A 20,277-nucleotide genomic window follows, 5' to 3' on the forward strand; every position below is an offset into this window, starting at 1 on the left:
ATGCCTAGTGTTCAGCTCTATATATTATATCCTAAAATGCAATTTAAATAGGAATTCAAAGCCACAAGTGAAGCCAGTGAACCAAGCTGCAACTGCGCTAGTCAGAAAATTATTTTGATCTACTTTAAAGAGGAACTATACCCATCAATTGAATTGTTTTTTCAAAAGAAAGCTCTAGTTAGAAATGTTCAATAAATGTTGCTAACGCTTTAATCAAACAAACCAGTAATATTATATTAATGTAGTGCCGGCTCCTGAAGAGCATGCGCTATGTTTTTGAAATTTAACATTACACCTGAACTTCAGTTTGGTTTGGGTATAATTATTCCAAATTTTGACCTCAGCATCAGTCTGGCTGGACTATAGGGTGTTCAGCCTGGCCATAGGGGGTGCTGTCTCTTCTGGCAGGCATGGAAACACAGTCTGCTTGGGTGCTTTAAGGTTACTTTCTCTCACAGCCAGCCCAGTGGGATTGTTACTCTTGCTGTGTTTTCTGGGACAGGGTACTTAAGATGTGGATGTCACGTGGTTCGGGGTTCCGGTCCAGAAGTATGTTCTGACTCCATGGTCCTGGTCTTCCTGACCAGCCCCTAGGGCACCTATGGCCTGGAGTGCGGATCCACCCAACTTTATGTCTCGGGGCTGGATAGCCCGAGGCAAGGAAACTAAGGTAAGGATTCGGAGGTGGTCCAGTGCCATCTCAGGATGTGGAGAGGCCCAGCGACTTCGTAGTTATCCAGGGGAGGACTCTTCAGAAGAAGGCCACGCAAGGGTTGGCTTCTTAGCAAGAGCCTGGTAAAGCTGAAGGACCCAAGTGAATACTATTTCGTACGGTATCGCCGGTTTGGCTGAAAGATACTGGTACCACATGAGTGTTCTACAAGTATTCAAGTTTCCTTGTTTATGGTCTAAAACAAAGTCTGTGGCAGAGACATATTCCTACGTGTTCTACAACAAAGTCTGTGGCAGAGACTTGTTCCTGATTTAAGCACCTTGTTGGCTGCTAGGCCTTGTGAGAGAGGGACTATCCAACTAGAGTGAACATCCAGCTGTGAATGGCTATTCTCTGGATTTAGTCAGTAAGTAAAAAAGTTCTTTATTATTGACTTTGACACTAAGAGTACCTGGACTTTTCTCCTAACCCTCTGATCCTATACTAGAGACTGTTGTTAACTACGCTTTAGCAAATAAAAATCCATTTAAGCGGATCTGTCGTCGGTATCTAAAGTTTCTGGGCCATCTACCACGGGAACCCCTAGACACGAGGAGCGAGCGAGGGAAGGTAACGGTAAGCCCAATCAAACCAGCAGCTCCTTCGGGGGTCAGTGCTACATTGACTTTTGTATACGAGCTGTAGCTAGCTTACTCTCTACTGCCAGACCAACCCCCCAGCTACTACTTCCCCATACCTTCACCCACAAACTGAGACCACACCAAGCTGGAGTAAATCTTGGCCCGTATCAGTCATTTTATTAACACTCAAATAAAATTAACATTAGCTGTATAAACATCTGTTATGACCACCCCCATCAGTTAAATATGTTGGTCTTTGCAGGAAAAAACCCTCCAATCTTGCCACTCGATCCACTCTGGCACTGCGGTACCTTAAACTGAAATAAGCCTCCAGCTGACATACTAGCTCGGAGACAACAAACCACTGACCGCAGTGCACCCGTTAACCAAATTACAGCTAAACCACCGTTAGCTGGAATACCACCAACGGGACCCATACCACCAATGGGTCCGGAACTCTTCCATATCTGGGGTTTCTTCCTTCACCCGCAAAGACCAACACCCCACCACTGCCACGACATCTACTGCTCTGTAGAAGGCAAATCATTTGGATTAACACAAAACCACCATACTCACCGCAATCAGGGAGGAAGGGTGGGAAGGTGGGTGTTCCTTACTTTCCCAAATGAACTCCGCTTATCCCCCTCCTCCTTTTACCCAATCCTCTTTTACCTTACATTCTACCTGCATGCAGTTGCCCCCCTGTTAACACTGTCATGCCTGCCCTTCATTTATTTATTTTATTATTTCACTCTGGGCTTCTCTGTAGTGATTAAATGTACAATCCATCTAATTGCACATGCAAATCATGTGTCTGTGCCAGTGCTAGAGTGCTTATGTCAGCTCTCAACCAAACTTTTAAGCCCTCAAATGTCATAGCATCATGGTGGCTGTAGATCTAAATATTATTATTATTCAAGATTTATATAGCGCCGACAGTTTACGCAGCGCTTTACAACATTAGGGTAGACATTACAATACAATACAATTCAAGACAGGGGGAATCAGAGGGCCCTGTTCGTTAGAGCTTACAATCTAAGAGGGAGGGTCAAGTTATACAAAAGGGTAATAGCTGTGGGGGATGAGCTAATGGAGAAAATAGTGCAGTTGTTAGAAGGAGGCAGAATAGGCTTCTCTGAAGAGGAAAGTTTTCAGGGATCACCTAAAAGTGGATAAATTTGGAGACATTCTCACAGATTGGGGTAGTGAGTTCCAGAGGAGGGGCGAGGCTCGGGAGAAGTCCTGAAGGCGGATATGGGAGGAGGTGATAAGGGATCTAGAGAGCAGGAGGTCTTGGGAGGAACGAAGTGGGCGATTAGGTTGGTATTTTGAGACTAGACTAGTGATGTAGCTGGGGGCAGAGTGGATAGCTTTGTAAGTAAGCGTTAGTATTTTGAATTTAATCTGTTGGGCAAGTCAATGGAGGGATTGGCAGAGAGGGGTAGCAGACACTGTGCAGTTTGTAAGGTGTATGAGTCTGGCAGCAGCATTCATGATGGACTGAAGGGGGGATAGTCTATTTAAAGGTGAGCCAATGAGGAGGGAGTTGCAGTAGTCAAGGTGAGAGATAACCAGGGAGTGAATCAGGAGCTTTGTGGTTTCATTGGATAGAAAGGGACGTAGTTTAGAGATGTTTCGGAGGTTGAGGCGGCAAGCTTTGGAAAGTGATTGGATGTGGGGCTGAAAGGAGAGATCAGAGTCCAGGATAACACCTAGCACCCTGACATGTGGGGATGGGTGGATGGTTGTGCCATTACTCTTGACAGAGAAGTCAGGGGAAGAGGCGCGTGGGGGAGGAAATATTATAAGTTCGGTTTTGGACAAGTTGAGTTTGAGGAAGTGTTGTGACATCCATATAGATATAGAGGCTAAGGTGGCTCCATCTTCAGCTGCAAAAGGATGAGAGAGTTTAGTTCTGCTTTAATACCTAACTCCAGATTAAATTAAGAATAATCCTTGCAGTGCCCCCCCCCCCCCCAAACTGCAAGGGATGCTTGTCTGGTCTAGAGGAAATACGCAGATATACTTACCTTATAGTTTGTTCCTCCACAACACTCTAGACAACTCCCCAGCGCACTGGGATATGGGCAGGCCCTCGTCATCCTCCATTGGTCCATGATTTGTACTTTAAGAGAAGTAGTTTTGGGGTTCTGGTCATGAACCTCTCCTTTTCCCCTTAACTTCCATTTGTTTGAAATGAGTAGTGCACATTAGTTGTGATCAAGTGCACTGCTCTGTGCACACATCAAACCCCTTAGTCCACTGTACATAGGCCATCTTAGGAGCTAACAAGAGAGGGCTGCTATGTTTCTACATACAGTGGGACCATGGAGAATAAAATGTAACTACCCTCTAACAGGAAGACAGGTCACAGCAGCAATAAATAGAAAAGAAGAAGATATGGGGCAGCACAATGGAGTAGGGGTTAGCACTCCTGACTAGCAGCACTGGAGTCACCGGCTTGAATCCCAACTATGACACTACCTGCCTGGAGTTGGCATGCTTTCCCTGTGCCTTCGTGTGCCTCCACAGGGTAGCCTGGTTTCCTCCCACACTCCAAAGAGATGCTGATACATTAATTGGCTGCATCTGAAGAAAGAGACAAGGTGCACCAATCTAAGTGCAGTACATAAGAACAGGTTAATAAAGTTGAAAATAAAAGGTGGCCAAATGGCTATTCACAAATTAGAAGTGAGAATCAGGCATGTAACATGTATAGAGTCCATGTTCACTGGTGGGATCTGCAGCAGAAGCACATGAGGCATCCCAGCAGGGCATGGGGGGGATTGCCCAGATGGAAATGCACAGCAGGACAACCTGTAAGTCTTGCAGGTGGTAGGCGCCATCTTTATGCAAGGTGTGCAGGAGGACCTAGGAGGAACATGTTTGCAGCAGGGGCAGCCTGCTCGTTAGGGGTGCCTGGGCACAGCCCCCTCTCTCCAGGCAACCCCCTATAGCATGAATCTATCCATGGCCTCCGCCTATTCATGCATCCAGCCCCCTTCAGGGCACAGTGCACATAAATTACAGCAGCTAGGGCCCAGTGTGGGCAGTTCATCACTCAAGGTAAGTACAGTGAGAACCAGGAAGGTGCATGGTGTTAGTTCACCTTTTTTCTAAAAGGTGAACAAACCCATTAAGGCTGCGACTACACCTAAATAGGTTGGTTAACAAATTGCTGTTTTCAGAACGTTTGATTATTTTTTTTCAATATTTTTTTTTTGTTGAATCTAAAGGTAAGAAATTAACTTCTAATCACTGAATTTGCCACCGGCTGAGAAAAACTATTTTTATGTGCATGCATTTGTTAATCCAGTTAATCCAGAAGAAGAACATTTGCTCTAAAAAAAAAAAATCGAGACATTGACATGGTATTTCCACGCCCATGATTGCGGCGGTACCTCTCCTTTCGTGTATATGGTTACCTATGTCTGGACCAGGCAGGGCCACATGAATGCAAAAGTCGACATTAAGGCTGAACTTTGGCTTAGGCCGCGTACACACGGGCGGACTGTCTGTCCAACTTAGTCCGCTGAAACGTGTTTCAGCGGACAGTCCGCTCGTGTGTGGGCTTCAGCGGACTTTTTCAGCGGACAGTCTGGCGGACTAAGTCTTTCGGAATTTCCGTAATACAGTCCGTCCAACTTTGGTTTCAGCGGACAGTCCGCTCGTGAGTAGGCAAGTTGGACGGACTAAGTATGGTGCATGCTCAGAAAGGATTTACACGGCCGAAGGTTGCATTGCAGTGTATTGGACGTCGTATTTCTAGTCCCGCCGTACGTGCTGTACACGTCATCGCGCAAGCTTTCAGCGGACTGTCTGTTCATCGTGTGTGGTCAAGTCCGTTCATTCAAAAGTAGGACGGACTGTCTGTCGGATTGTCTGACGGACTTAGTTGGCCAGACAGTCTGCCCGTGTGTACGCGGCTTTAGAGTTGATCTGTGTGCAGTAGTGCATTGTACAGAATTCCTCTGTAAAACGTGCTGTCCCAAGTTACACACACCTTTTCTTCGAACAATGTTGCATTTAGGAGGGACATTGCTTACCCCTATGCCCTCTCCACCAGTCTGGCATATCTCTGCCACCTCACTCCCAGTCCAGTGACAGTGACACTGTTGTGCACTTAGCATGGACCTCATGTATGCAAATGATTAACTCCTTCTCTCTCTCTGACAATGTCGCTGGATATGTGGGGTCTCCATGGGTTTGGTCCTGAATGTTTTTGGGGCGCTAACCACTAGGGAGGGAATCAGAGCACCGACCCCCTTGCTACCGGAGGACCTGTCATCTGAGCCTAGCCCTGCTCCTCGCTCTATGGCTATGGCTATTCATTTTCCACCAGTTCATGGTTACCCGTGACAACTGTCCTCCTGCTCCGACTCTCCTGCTGAGTTTACCCTTTTGGTTCTTGTACCCCATGTGTGCTTTACATACCCATTTCTTCTGTTACGCCATCTACCACCATGCACCCCTTTGAATAACTTCAGGCCAGGTTCAAGAACTTATAATAAAGGTGCAGTATTGCTGTATTTCTGGTCAGTGCATCCCCATTGGGGAAGTGTATGGTGGAAGTTTCTCTTTACAAGAACATGACAAAAGCTATAATAGACCTCCTTTGTTTCCTTTGTGTGCTCATGTATGGACTATATATGAAAGCTTGTCTGGTCCAATAGATGACAGGAAGCAATGCTGCAATATTTTAAAGGACTTTTCTATTGAGACTTTTTTATATATTGCATTCACAGTTATGTATTACATTTAAGTATTTCATATTTGCTACTCGGTGATCGCAGGGATTTGATTCGCCCAGGGCGCAGAGCGGTGTTTTGTTAGGAGGGCAGCTTTAAACATCTTTATCACAGTTCAAGAACTGTTAACAAAGCTTTACTTTACAGCTGCAATGGTACAGTCTATGAACATCCAAGTTCTTAACTAACTCGTTTCCGGATACCCATTAGTGGCAAAGTCTTTATCAGGTAAGTTCCCTTAGGGTAGTGATGGTTGCTCAGGGATACATCTTCTTTTGGACTGGATCTTCTTCTCATCCCATGCATTCCCGCTAACCCCCCTATGTCTATAGCCTTCCCCCTGATTTATATACTGAACAGGGTAGATGGCAGAACCCAAAAAAGCCTGGGAAACCATCAGAACCAATGTTAACCCTTCCTCACCTGGCCAGCTCATACTCCCTGACTAACAGCAACTCACCATGTAGGCACCTGCCTATAAACCAGCTTTAGTCCCTCTGCATGTGAGAGGCAGAAAATACCCTGCCGTGGGTGCATTGAGGAATAGATTTCCAGTAACACAAGCAAAGGTTTTCAGATCATATAATTGCTAAAGAAAAAAAAGGAAGAGTTGTTGACTAATAAAACAATGATTGGATGAAAAGCTAAAGCACTAAGCACATAGGCTGTAGGCTGTAGGCTATGATATTCCCTGTATGAACAAGCCTAATTTTAAATTTTGACTGTGGTCTCCAATTTACAATGTCTTCATCTGCCTACCCTTCCATCTCAATTTTACTGCAGATAATTCAGGAAACAGCATCTAGGCCCGCACAAATGTGAAGCAGACATTCAAAGGACTCCAAACATAAGAGTTGACAACTCTCTGAGAAACAGTAATAAATAAAAGTTCATCTATTGTAAATGTCTCGGTGTTCCACAACCGACTGTAATCAAATCTCAGACAGATAAGCTCTGTAGCTATAGTTTGCGTCATTAATTTACTACTGCTTAGCGATTCTACTAGATGGGTAAGTGATATTATTTGTGACAACACTAAATAAAATAAACTAGGGAAAAAATAAGAAGTGTGATGTATTACCAAGATTAATCACTCCCTAGAACGCGGCGAGAGGAGAGCCCCGGAGCAGAGACGTTCAGTGCACTTCACTGCTTTCCCATTCTTCAGCCCTACTGCCGGTGGCTCAAGCACTACGCTAAGGTAGCTGAACACAAAATATGATTTACAAGCGCCACTTGAAAACAGTCGAAGTGAAATAAATCACGGGCGGCGTATTTGAATCCATTGATTGATACGTAACACAGGACTTTTATTTTCCATCTTGCCATGGCCGGCACATCGCAAATTAAGAGTTAGGGAATGGCAGCGCTCTGCTTTGCTGGAATTTAAGCTGTTTTTCATGGCCGTTGATATTGGATTATACATACGGGAGGGGGGGCTCCGCGTATATAATCAACCTTTTGTTTTGGCGCTCTGACGTTCGGCATTAAAAGTTTATTTACAGTCTTTGTCGACTGTCTCCAGCTTCACAGTAGGATGTATGGAGATTATTATTATTCCTATTATTATTGTTATTATTATACACAAGTGATATGAATTCCTATAAATCACGTACGTACTATCACTGTTTAGTCATGCCAGTGCAGAGAATCATTTTTTTTTACTGATAGAATCATGCCAGAGTTCATTGGGATTTTAATTATAATTATTGTTTATATTATTATGAGTGGTAGTAGTACTAACATACAAATACAATCCATGTGCATTATCTTGAATGTTCAAGAATACTTAAAGCTCAATTGAACTTTCAATTTAAATTACCTAAATATTTCAAGGAGCAAAAGCTGTGCTAAGTCTTGCATTGTGTTTTCTTTAGAAAGCAGCACAGCCTTAGTAAAAAATAAAACCTGTCCAATGCAAGCATTCTGCAGAGGTGGACCCTTGCTCTGTGCATGGAAGTAGTGGCCTGTCTCCAGGGGTCCCAACATACCCCCTGTTGATTCAGACCTACAGTACAGGGGGTGAAGTCTAGGTGCATAGAAACAAAAGCTATACAAAATCTTGCATTGTGTTTTCTTTAGAAAACCTCTTTATTTAGCCACAGCCTGAATAAAAATGGTTGCCCAATGAAAGAATGCTGCAGAGATGGACCCTTGCTCTTTGCATGGAAGCAGTAGTCTATCTGCAGAGTTAGGACATGCCCCCTGCTAATTAATACCTATAGTACAGGGGGTACAGTCTATAGGTGCTCAGTAGACTTGCATGGCAACATCCTTGTTCCGGAAAACATGGCAGCCTCTCTGGTAACATAGCATTCACTTATCGCAGTCTGCTTGGAAACTCAGCACTGTCACATAACTGGTAGTAGTTCTGATAATACAGCAGTGCCACGTGGCAGTCTCTCTTGGAGCATGGGCATGTCTCAGACTCTCTGATAGCATAATAGTCTCTTGTCATACTGGCACTTTTATATCATTATTGGGGGCACAGCAGTCAGTGGGCATATGGTAGTTTTGCATGACAGTATTTCTGTCCTTGAAAACATGGCACCATTTCTACAAACATGACAGTATTTCTGGTAACATAGCGACCTATTTTGGTTGTTTGCAAGGACCCCAGCACTGTAACATAGCTGGTAGTATCTCTAGTAACAAAGCACTCTCTAATGGCAGTTTTCCTGGAAACCCAGCACTGTCACATAGCTGGTTGTAGCTTTGGTAATACAGCAGTGTCCCTCGCCAGTCTCACTTTAACGTGGAAATATCACGGACTCATGGTAGCAAACTAAAAACACTAATGAATTCACATGATAGCCTTTGGGAACAGAGTAGTAAATTGGCTTTGGTGATTTTGCATGGCAGTACCAATGTCCCTTGAAATGTGATATCCTCTTTGGAAACATAGCAGTGTTTCTGGTAAATTAGCACTCTTGTATGGCAGTCTGCCTGGGAACCCACCACTGTCACATAGCTGGTAGCATCTCCAGTAACAAAACACTCTCTTATGGTAATCTGCTTGGGATCCCAGCACTGCCACATAGCTAGTAGCACTCGCATAATAAAGCATGACAGTCTCTCTTTTACAATTGCAATGTGACAGTCTCTATGGTAGCATAGTAGTTAGATTCTCACAGCAACAATAGATCCCACACACCACCCCTGTACTAATAGACCCCTAACAACAACATCAGATTTCCCAGCAGCAAGCAACAATAGACCCCTGCCTCAACAATTGACCCCCTCCCCCCTCCGAAGCAACATAAGATCCCCAAACAAAAATAGATTCCTGCCAGCATCAATAGACCATCCAGCATACCCCAGTACCCCTTACCATTATATACATTTATTGCTAGGGATTCCAAAACTGCATTCCCCCATGTTCCCGCTGAAAAAAAGCCCTGATCTCTGGTAACAGGTATAATGAGGCTCAAGACACTTCAGCTGTTGTGCTTCTGTGTACTTTGTACTGTGCATTATGGATCTGCATAAAATATATGAACAAAAAAAAAAACGGATTGGCTGTGTTTCAATGCAAGCTTTAGCAAACAAAATGGTTTCCTCAACAGTTTGTAATCGACAGATTTTTTCTTGACGAGGAGTAAATCATATTTGCTTTTTCCACAGAACAGATCTTTAAAACCTAAGCGCGCATTTATTTATATTTTTATTGGGTATCAGTCCAAATATCTGGCAGTTTCATCTTCATGGATTCAGCAGATCAATGGCCATGCTTCACATTTCAGCTCCTAAACTTGCAGCAGTGATTGCTATCGACACGCCGTTACATTCCTCTAATTCTACATGTAGTTATTCATCGACTTAAAGAAGGAAAAAAAAAGAAAAAAACACAAGCCGACAATCTGTAACACAGTAGGGAAGTCCCAGATCTCCAATCTGCATTTCAAATAAAATGCTCTTGTTTAAAGCAAAAGACTGAATGCAAAAAGTTCCTCCGTTACTGAGATGGGAGTCAGCCAAGTGATATTCCATCAATATCTTTGTACCACAGATGTATAGAAGAGGCAATCCTCCAGTGAATCTCTGGATTGCATGATTAAAGCCAAAAACTCTAAAGCAGAGGTGTAACTACATAGAAGGAGTGTCGGCAGAAAAAGACCAAGTGGTCCATCGAGTCTGCCCTTCTTTTGTTTTTTGTTTGTTTTTACCTTTTATCTGAGTATAGATCTGTGTCTCAAGCATGTTTAAATTCACATACTGTTAACAATGACTGACTCACTACCTCTGCTGGAAGACTGTTCCAAGTGCCAACTACACTTTAGTAAAATAATACTTTCTAATGCCACGTACACACGACCGGACTTTTTGACTGCAAAGGTCCGACGGAACGAGTCCATCGGACAATTCAATTGTGTGTGGGCTCCATCGGACCTTTGCTTGCCAAAAATCCGGCGGCCTTTAGAAATAGAACATGTTTTACATTTTTCCACCGGAACTCCGCCGGACCGAGAAATACGTTCGTGTGTATGCTCGTCCGACAGACAAAAACCGACGCTAGGGCAGCTATTGGCTACTGGCTATGAACTTCCTTATTCTAGTCCGGTCGTATGTCATCATGTTCGAATCCATCGGACTTTGGTGTGATTGTGTGAGGCCAAGTCCGTTCATTTGGAAAGTCCGTCGGAACTCTGCCAAAAGTCAGTCGGAAAGACCGTCGGCCCTAGTCCCTCGAAAAGTCAGTTCGTGTGTACGCGGCATAAGATTAGCTTTGAACATTCCTCTTGTTTGTTTGGGGTCATGGTAACGTGTTCTTGATTTTTAGCTTCATATCAACATTTTCCAGAACACTCACCAGCTAGCCTGCAAAAAAAAATTTAAAAATTGCACTGTTTCAACTGTTTAGTTGCACAACATTTATAAGTATATGTGGAAGCCGTGCTGTCTCAACAAGGCCCCTCTGTGTGGTCCATAACTCTAATCATAAGAGTCTCCATCTTGGGACATATAGAAATAATGAATGTCCTCCTTAACAATGCAGGTACACACTAGATGCCCAGCACAATGGCAGCTGAAGACCTCCAGTGTGCCCCCCATACCAAATCCAGCATGTTAAGGGGGTGTTAGAACAAATCTGACCTTGGCCACTAGGTGGTGCCCTCTTATAAGTTATACATACTGTGTTAAAAATTAAAGGCTTTAGTTGCACAAAATTTACAAACATATGTGGAAGCCATGCTGGCTCATCAAGGCCCTCTGTGTGGTCCCTAACTCTAATCATGAGAGTTTCCATCTTGGGACATATATAGAAATTATTGAATTTCCTACTTAACGGAGCAGGGACACACTAGATGCACAGCACAGCACAGCAAAATGGCAGCTGAAGACCTCCAGTGTGTCCCCGTACCAAATCCAGCATGTAAAGGGGTGTTAGAACAAATCTGAGTTTTGCCACTAGGTGGCACCCTCTTGCAAGTTATACATACTGTGTTAAAAACAAAGGTTTTAGTTGCACATTTACAAATATATGTGGAAGCTTCATACTGTATATAGCAAAGTATAAGGTAAGGACAGGTATGTCTGAAGGTAGCCTATTCCTTCTTATGTCCATACACACGATCGGACCAGAGTCCATCGGACAATCCGCCCGTGTGTGGGCTCCGGCTGACTTTTTGTTCCCAAAGGTCCGGCGGACTTAGAAAGAAGTTTTGACTCAAAATTGTCCGCCGGACTTTTGAAATGAATGGACTTGCCCGGAGAAAAGTCCGTTTATTTTGAACGTGGCTCCAGGTAGCTGGGACTAGCAAAGGAAGTCAATGTCGCAACCTCCATCGGTAAGATTGACATGTCGCTGGCCCCGTCACATGGTATGGACTTAAAGGGTAAGCCCTTCGCCGAAAAAACGGTGTGAGAGTCCCCCCAAAGTCCATATCAGACCCTTATCCGAGCATGCAGCCCGGCCGGTCAGGAAAGGGGGTGGGGACGAGAGAGCGCCCCCCCTCCTGAGCCGTACCAGGCCACGTGCCCTCAACATGGGGGGTGCTTTAGGGAAGGGGGGCCCTGCGGCCTCCCCACCTCATACCACCTTGACCCCATGTTGATGAGGACAAGGGCCTCTTCCCGACAACCCTGGCCGTTGATTTTGAGGTCTGCGGGCGAGGGCTTATTGGAATCCGGGAGCCCCTTTTAATAAGGGGCCCCCAGATCCCAGCCCCCCACCCTATGTGAATGAGTATGGGGTACATTGTACCCCTACCCATTCACCTGAGGGAAAAAGTGTCATCAAAAAAACACAACACACGTTTTTAAAATAATTTATTAGACAGCTCCAGTGGTCTTCCATCTTGGGGGGGTCTTCTCGCCAGACTCCTCTGCTATCTTCTGCTAGCTCTTTTACTAGTGTAGGAGCCTGGCTTTCTTCTTTGTCGTCGCTGCCGTCCGGGAGTCTTCTTCCGACTTTGGGGTCTTGAAGGCACGCATCCTGGTAAGGCTCAGGAGGGGGGGGGCGGCGCTCGCTCGTCCCCACCCCCTTTCCTGACCGGCTGGGCTGAGTGCTCGGATAAGGGTCTGATATGGACTTTGGGGGGACCCCCACGCCATTTTTTTGGCGTAGGGCTTCCCCTTTAAGTCCATACCAGGTGACGGGGCTAGCAACGTGTCAATCTTGCCATTGGAGGCGGAGACATTGACTTCCTGCGCTAGTCCCGTCTACCTGGAGCCGCGTTCAAAATGAACAGACTTTTCTCCGTATGTGGGCAAGTTCATTCATTTCAAAAGTCCGGCGGACTCCCGCCATAGTCCAGCGGATTATCCGCCGGAAAAGTCCGGTCATGTGTGGGCAGGTCTGCTCATTCGGAAAGTCCGGCGGACCTCCGCTGAAAAGTCAGCTGGATAGTCCAATCATGTGTACGCGGCATTAAAGGTGCCAAGACACACCAGAAGCCCAGCAAAGCACAATGACAGCTAAACACCCCCTCCCCCCCCCCCCCCCAGTGTGCCTCTACATCAAATCCAGCAAGCAAAGTAAAAAACTAGACATCAATTGAAGCTGTTACCATTTTGTTTAACTTGTGTAGCACCCTCCTAGTTGGGCTGCTAGGCAAATTTAGTTGTTGGCTTCTGCTGTAATCACAGGAGCAGTGATTGTTTGGCTTGGTCTGCTCAGAACTGCATGGACTGAGAGTGTGATTACTTCCCTGGCCTCTAGAAGAAGGTTCTAGAGCTTAGGGCAGGAGGATTCAAATGTCTATTCTGCATATTCAGCATGGCTTAGCCAATTCCTGAGGAGGTGTGCAAAGAAGGAACTAGGTTGCTGTTAAATAGTCTGGAGCCCTGAGGAGTTGGTCTTTTTTCCCCCGTGGGGATGGATCTGTGAGCAGAGAGAAGAGGGGCTGCCACCTCCGGGAGCCTTATGGATTGAATACTAGACCACTTTGCAAGAGGCTGCACCTATGGACTTTCTATGTACCAGGATCTGGTGAGTAAAGCCTTTGCTTGTGCTCCTACTGCTTCATGGTCCCCAGCTGTGAACAGTGGACTGGTCCAGTCTTGCCTTTACTTGTGCTTATACTGCTTCATGGTCCCCAGCCACCAATCTCTGAACATAGTTCTGTTTTAAATCTCTATATGAAGTGAGAGGTATATATTATGCCAACAACCCTTCAACTAGATATACCAAAGAACAAACTGTAATTTGTTTTAACTTTATAGGCATTGCCTTTACACAAGTACCTCAGGGACACAGGGTCAGAGGAGACCTTACAGGGGATGTAATTATATTGAATTAATGTTATACCCTGACATTGTATCATTGAGGTTCTTGCAGGCATACACCTACCTACTTGCCCACCTGGGTGAATGTGTGCACTCTCCTATCAGGACTGATTTTAACAAGATGTTTTTGGCTGGTAAGAATCAGTAATCGCCAGCTTTATAGCCCTGCTCCAACCTCTGATGAAGGGAATTTTTTTTCTTAAAACATGTTGGGAAGTTCCCACACAATTCTTTATGTTTTTTTTCAAATAACAGTTTTATTGATTTTCAATTTTTTTTAACAAAGGTAAAATCTTAGTACATTAATTTACATGAACCAAAGCAAAGTGTACACATAAGCAAACCACTTGCGGTGAGAGCAAAATACAACAACCATAGTCAATGGTACTTCAAAATACAGCTAAGCTGAAAAATAAAATTAACCTCAGCTAGGTATCAGTGCAATATATAGTAAGTCATTACTAAAGTGGTGGTGTAATTTATAACAGTTTTTGGATAGTAAAAAAGAAAATAAAGAAAGGAAGATGAGGTAAGAAAAATAAATAAATAACTTCTTTGCAGTGACTAGTTCACTGGTTCAGGGTGGGTCCTCCTGGAGATGCCGCAACTCCCAGACTTGATCATGAGCCCCCAATCTATCTTGTAATCTAGCGGCCATTCTCACCATCAGTTCCACATCTTTAATTCTAGCATACAGGGCCTCTGAGGAGGGGGGGGGGGGGGCACCGTATCCAGCTAAGAGCAATGAGGTATTACACAGCCGTAAGGAGACGACAAAGCAACTTCCCACGCATTTTGGGGATTTTTTTCAGGGAGAGACCTAGCAAAAATGATGTTGGTGTCATAGGGAGAGTTGTCCTAAAAAAGGCTGCCCAAGAGTTGCTGGATGGAATGCCACAATGGATCAATCAATGGGCAGCTCCAAAACATGTGAAGGAGGGTGCCCTTGTCTCCCAGACAATGCTAACATCGATCAGAGTTTGAGGGGTAGATGGAGTGGAGTACATCTGAGGTCAGGTATCAAAGGAAAAAAAAAGGATTTTATATGCATTTTCCTTGTATAAAGTACACAGGGAGTTTTTAGCAGCCTGAGACCAAATAACCTGCCAATCTTCCAGAGAAATCTCATCTCCCAATGGATCATGTAAGAATGTTTACCTTGGGTTTGGATGGAGTAAGCATTCAGCAGTTTATAGCTATCAGAAATCGTACCCTATTGTGCTGTGCCTTCCAGAATAATACACTCAAATGAAACGGAGCTGAAAATTGTAAATTGGGGGTTATGGTTTGGGTATAATGACGGATCTGTAGATATCCGTAAAACACTTGGCAAGGCAGGCCAAATTTATCCTGTAATTCGGTAAATGATAACAGTTTCCGGACCTAGAGTCAACCAAGTGGCTAAATTGGAACAGATTTCCAAGGAGAGGACATGGAGTAGGTGAGGCTAGCAGGTATCTTGGGGTTATCCCACACAATTCTATCCTTTTGTGTATATGAATGAATTGATATTTATAATGGGAAAAGGAGGGATGGACATACAATTGTATATGTAGAATGCGATTAACATGTTTATAATAATTCAGCCATGATATTTTATGTTGTTTAACTTTAATGATAAATTGTTACAAACAAAAATGATTATGTTTTTTTGTAATGACAATGAATAAAAAGTCCCAAGAATTACAGTTTGTTCTTTGGTATAGTCAATAGCAAGTGTCCATGTCACACAGGCCTCTACAGGGAATAAGAATAAAGACTTAGTACCTGGTATGTCACATGACCATGGACTTAGGTTCGTAAAAGAGGCTTTTAGCTTAGGATTTTTTTTTTTAAAACAAACCATTTTGTTTGGTGGAGAGGGGGCTATATAGAGTTCTGCTTTATTAAAACATATGCTGCCTGGTGCCTTTTGCTAAAAATGCTAGCTATCAAAAAGGTAACCATTAAGTGGTTGCGTGTGAGGTAGGGGCTTATTAGAGTCCCAAATGAATGACACAGATGTACATAAAATATATATTTTTTTATTCATAAAGTGCTAAAAACATGTCCATCAAGCCTTTTGATTTGATCCATAACATATTTTTAACAGTGGCGTGCATAACCCTTATCATGGGTTGTAGTTGTCCGGAACCCAGGGGGTTTATTTTGAAGCCATTAAGAACCCAGAATCGAAAGAAATAGCCCCTGGTCCAAGAAGTAGCCCTTGAGGAAGAGTGTCAGAAACCATGAATCAGACCAAGACAGAAGTACAGTTAAATCACACTCGTTTAATAACAAAAGTGAATAGAACAAACGTAGTCAAAACATAATCAAAGTTCGGTAACTGTTATGGATAGTCAGACAAGCCAGAAACTTGAGCAGCTAGGTATCAATGTAGTGGAACAGCAAGCAGGATCTGGAGCCAGAAGGAATGTCAGCTAAGCAAGTCGAACAGGAATGCAGGAGTCTCTGTGATGTTGACTAAGGTGAAGGCAGAGATCATCTGGGCTAGACGGCTTAAGAAGGTAGGACTGACAAGCAGGATATCATCAACAGGTGAGTCACCCTGGAGAGATAGGAGCTGGCAATTATCTGACAGCTGAGCGGCCAGCTCAAAGAAGGAAGGGCTGAGCCCAGCCCTAACAGTAACCCCTCCTCATCTACCCCTCCCCCTCGGAGGACCACAAGGCTTGAGGGGAAAACGTCTAAGGAAATCACAGAGGAGGACAGGGGCATGTATGTGTACAGGGTGAGAACATAGCACCGAGGTGGTAAAGTGGTTGCAGGCCAAAGGTTTTAATAAGGGGACATGAAATACATTTGAGATACGCATATTAGAAGGAAGGTCTAATGCGTAAGCCACTGGGTTAATCCTGTGAAAAATACGCCCAATTAACTGAGGTGCAAACTTCAAAGAGGGAACACGAAGTCGTAGGTTCTGAGATGACAGCCAGACCCTGTCCCCACCTGGTAGGAAGGCGCAGACAGGCGTCTGCGGTCAGCATGGAGCCTGCACCTATCATTAGCATGTCACAAAGCCTCCTGGACTTGTGCCCAAGTGGAATGAAGACCACGGAGATGCTCCTCTAACACAGGAATACTCTGCGGAACAAAAGAGGCAACATGGAAGGTTGGAAACCATATTTCGCCATAAATGGGGACAATCAGGAATCAGAATTCAAGGCACTATTGTGAGCAAACTCTGCCCATGGTAAGAGGTCTGACCAGTTGTTATGATGGTCAGAAATATAGCAACGTAGGAATTGCTCCAAGGACTGATTGGCTTGTTCTGCGGCCCCATTAGACTGCGGGTGATACGCAGAGGAGAAAGCCAGCTGAATCCTAACTGTGCACAAAAGGCTCACAAGATCCGGGACACAAACTGACTACCCCTGTCCCAGACAATCACCTTGGGTAGCCCATGTAAGGTAGCCCGAGCAAAAATGGAAGCCAGTTCCTGAGAAGTGGACAACTCCTTAAGTGGGATACAATGAGACATTTTCGAGAACCGGTCAACAACAATATAGAAAAAATATTAAGCCACGCTAAGTGCACTATAGCAAAATAGACTGACAATGTAAATGCAATACTATTCTGCCCCCAGCCAGTGGGGGAGCAAATAATATAAATATTGTTCCCTGCCACACCCTTGAGTGGGCAGACCACAACTTAGTGTACAAAAATTATGAATCAGGTGATCACATCTGAAAAACACCCAGAGAACTCAAAAGTCTCTATAAACACACAGATTGGTGAGCATATAGATGAACAAAAAAAAAGTCCAGCTGTAATGGATTAGATACCTTTCCATGTACTTTCCGTACTTTCCATGTACGAATAACGAATAACTGGATGCGTTTTTTATGGGATACCTCACACGTATTTGGAAGGCTCAAAACATGCACCATGGAAAAGAAAATAGGGCTCCAATAGTGTAAAAACCCTTTATTAAAAGAACTTGTCCTGCCTGGACACTGAACATGAGGTGACGTTTAGTGTGTCACTCAGCCCTACGCGTTTCGCAACAAAATTGCATCATCCAGGGGCAACAACAATATGGCTCCTAATTTTTACTTACAGTCTACTGACTGGAATGGTACCAGGTGATTGGAGAAAAGCCAATGTAGCACCAATGTTTAAAAAAGGGTCCAAAAATACATCCCTGGAAATTACAGACCAGTTAGCCTAACATCAATAGTATGCAAGCTCTTGGAGGGGATGATAAGGCACTGTATACAAGATTTAAGTAACAAGAATGGTATCATTAGCTGTAATCAGCATGGATTCATGAAGTATCGTTCTTGCCAAACCAATCTATTAACCTTCTATGAGGAGGTGAGTTGTCGTCTAGATAAAGGAAGGCCCGTAGACATGGTGTATCTGGATTTTGCAAAAGCATTTGATACAGTTCCCCATAAACGCTTACTGTACAAAATAGGGTCTGTTGGCATGGACTACAGGGTGAGTTCAGAGGGTGGTGATAAATGGGAGGTACTCAGAATGGTCAGAGGTGGGTAGTGAGGTCCCCCAGGATTCTGTGCTGGCACCAATCCTATTTATTTTGTTCATAAACGACCTGGAGGATGGGGTAAACAGTTCAATCTCTGTATTTGCAGATGATACTAAGCTAAGAAGGGCAATAACTTCTCTGCAGGATGTGGATTAAAGTAATGCATTTGGGGGGCAAAAATATGAATGCAATCTATACACTGGGGGGGAGAACCTCTGGGGGAATCTAGGATGAAAAAGGACCTGGGGGTCCTAGTAGATGATAGGCTCAACATGCAATGTCAAGCTGCTGCTAACAAAGCAAACAGAATATTGGCATGCATTAAAAAGGGGATCAGCTCCAGAGATAAAATGATAATTCTCCCTCTCTACAAGACTTTGGTCTGGCCACACCTAGAGTATGCTGTCCAGTTCTGGGCACCAGTCCTCAGCAAGTATGCACTGGAAATGGAGCGAGTACAAAGAAGGGCAACTAAGCTAATAAAGGGTCTGGAGGATATTAGTTACGAGGAAAGGTTGCAAGCACTGAACTTATTCTCTCTAGAGAAGAGACGCTTTAGAGTGGATTTGTAAATACCATACTGGTGACCCCACAATAGGGATACAACTTTTTTGCATAAGGGAGTTTAACAAGACATGTGGCCACTCATTAAAATTAGAAGAAAAGAGGTTTAACATTAAACTATGTAGAGGGTTCTTTACTGTAAGAGTGGCAAGATGCAATGTGCAATTCCCTTCCACAGGCGGTGGTATCAGCAGGGAGCATTGATAGTTTCAAAAAACAATTAGATAAGCACCTGAACAACTGCAATATACAGGGATATACAATGTAATACTGACATATAATCACACACATAGGTTGGACTTTATGTCTTTTTTCAACCTCACCTACTATGTAAGGATAACTGCGTTGCCCTGGAAGTTGGGTAACTCCACAATGAAATCCATAGACAGGTAGGTCCAGGGCCTTTCTCCACTGGGTATGGGTTGTAGGAGGCCCACTGGAAGGTGTCGTGGAGTCTTACTCTGAGCATACATGGAACTGGCAGCTATGAAGGCGGTTAAATTAGCATGTAGACTAGGCCCCCAGAATTGTTGGGAAAGGGCCCAAGAGAGTTCATTCTTCCCAGGGTAGCCAGCAGCCTTGGGAGAATGGTAAGTCTGGAGCACGGCAGTATGAAGACTCTCTGGGACAAAGCAGTGCTCACAAAGTTTCTCAGGAGGAGCATGGACCTGAGCAGCAAGAATTTTGCCACCCAAAGGAGAAGCAAGACTGGTGCGAACCGTAGATAGAATACGATCATGAGGAATCACAGGAACCATGACAAAATGTCAACCCTTACATTCTTAGTAAGAATGAGACAATGTAACTGAAACTTAACAAGAAAAGAGCCCATTGCACCCTTCTGGGAGAGAGGTGTTTAGCCTCAGACAAGAATGTGAGATTCTTATGGTTAGTAAGAATGAGAACAGGCACAGTGGTACCTTCAATGAGATGTCTCCATTCTTTCAGGGCTACAATAATCACTAACAGCTCTCTGTCACCAATCTCGTAATTGTACTCCCCAGGTGACAATTTCTTGGAAAAGTAGCCACAAGGATGCATAGTGCTCTCAGAGGTAAGACGTTGAGACAGAAGGGCACCAACTCCAGTCACAGAAGCATCAACCTCAAGGATAAAAGGTAACATAAGATCAGGGTGTGCCAACACAGGAGCAGAAAACAGACAGCCTTGTGTCAGGGCTGGGCCCAGCCCTTCCTTTTCTGAGCTGGCCGCTCAGCTGTCAGATAATTACCAGCTCCCATCTTGGCTATGTTTTGATCAGCCCAGGCCGGACAAAGACCAAGTCTCGAAACGCGTTGGACGTGGGGTCAATTGATTCTGGGTTGTTGACATCTGCAATATTACCCCCTGGGCAAAGACAAGTGTTATAAATGTTTTTAGAGATGCAATATGGATCAAATCAGATGGCCTAATGGATATGCCTTTAGCACTTTATGAATAAAGAATATACAC

This window comes from Lithobates pipiens, unplaced genomic scaffold, assembly GCF_037356315.1.
Source record: "Lithobates pipiens isolate NorthernLeopardFrog02 unplaced genomic scaffold, aLitPip1_a1.2 Scaffold_23, whole genome shotgun sequence".
Classification (NCBI taxonomy): Eukaryota; Metazoa; Chordata; class Amphibia; order Anura; family Ranidae; genus Lithobates; species Lithobates pipiens.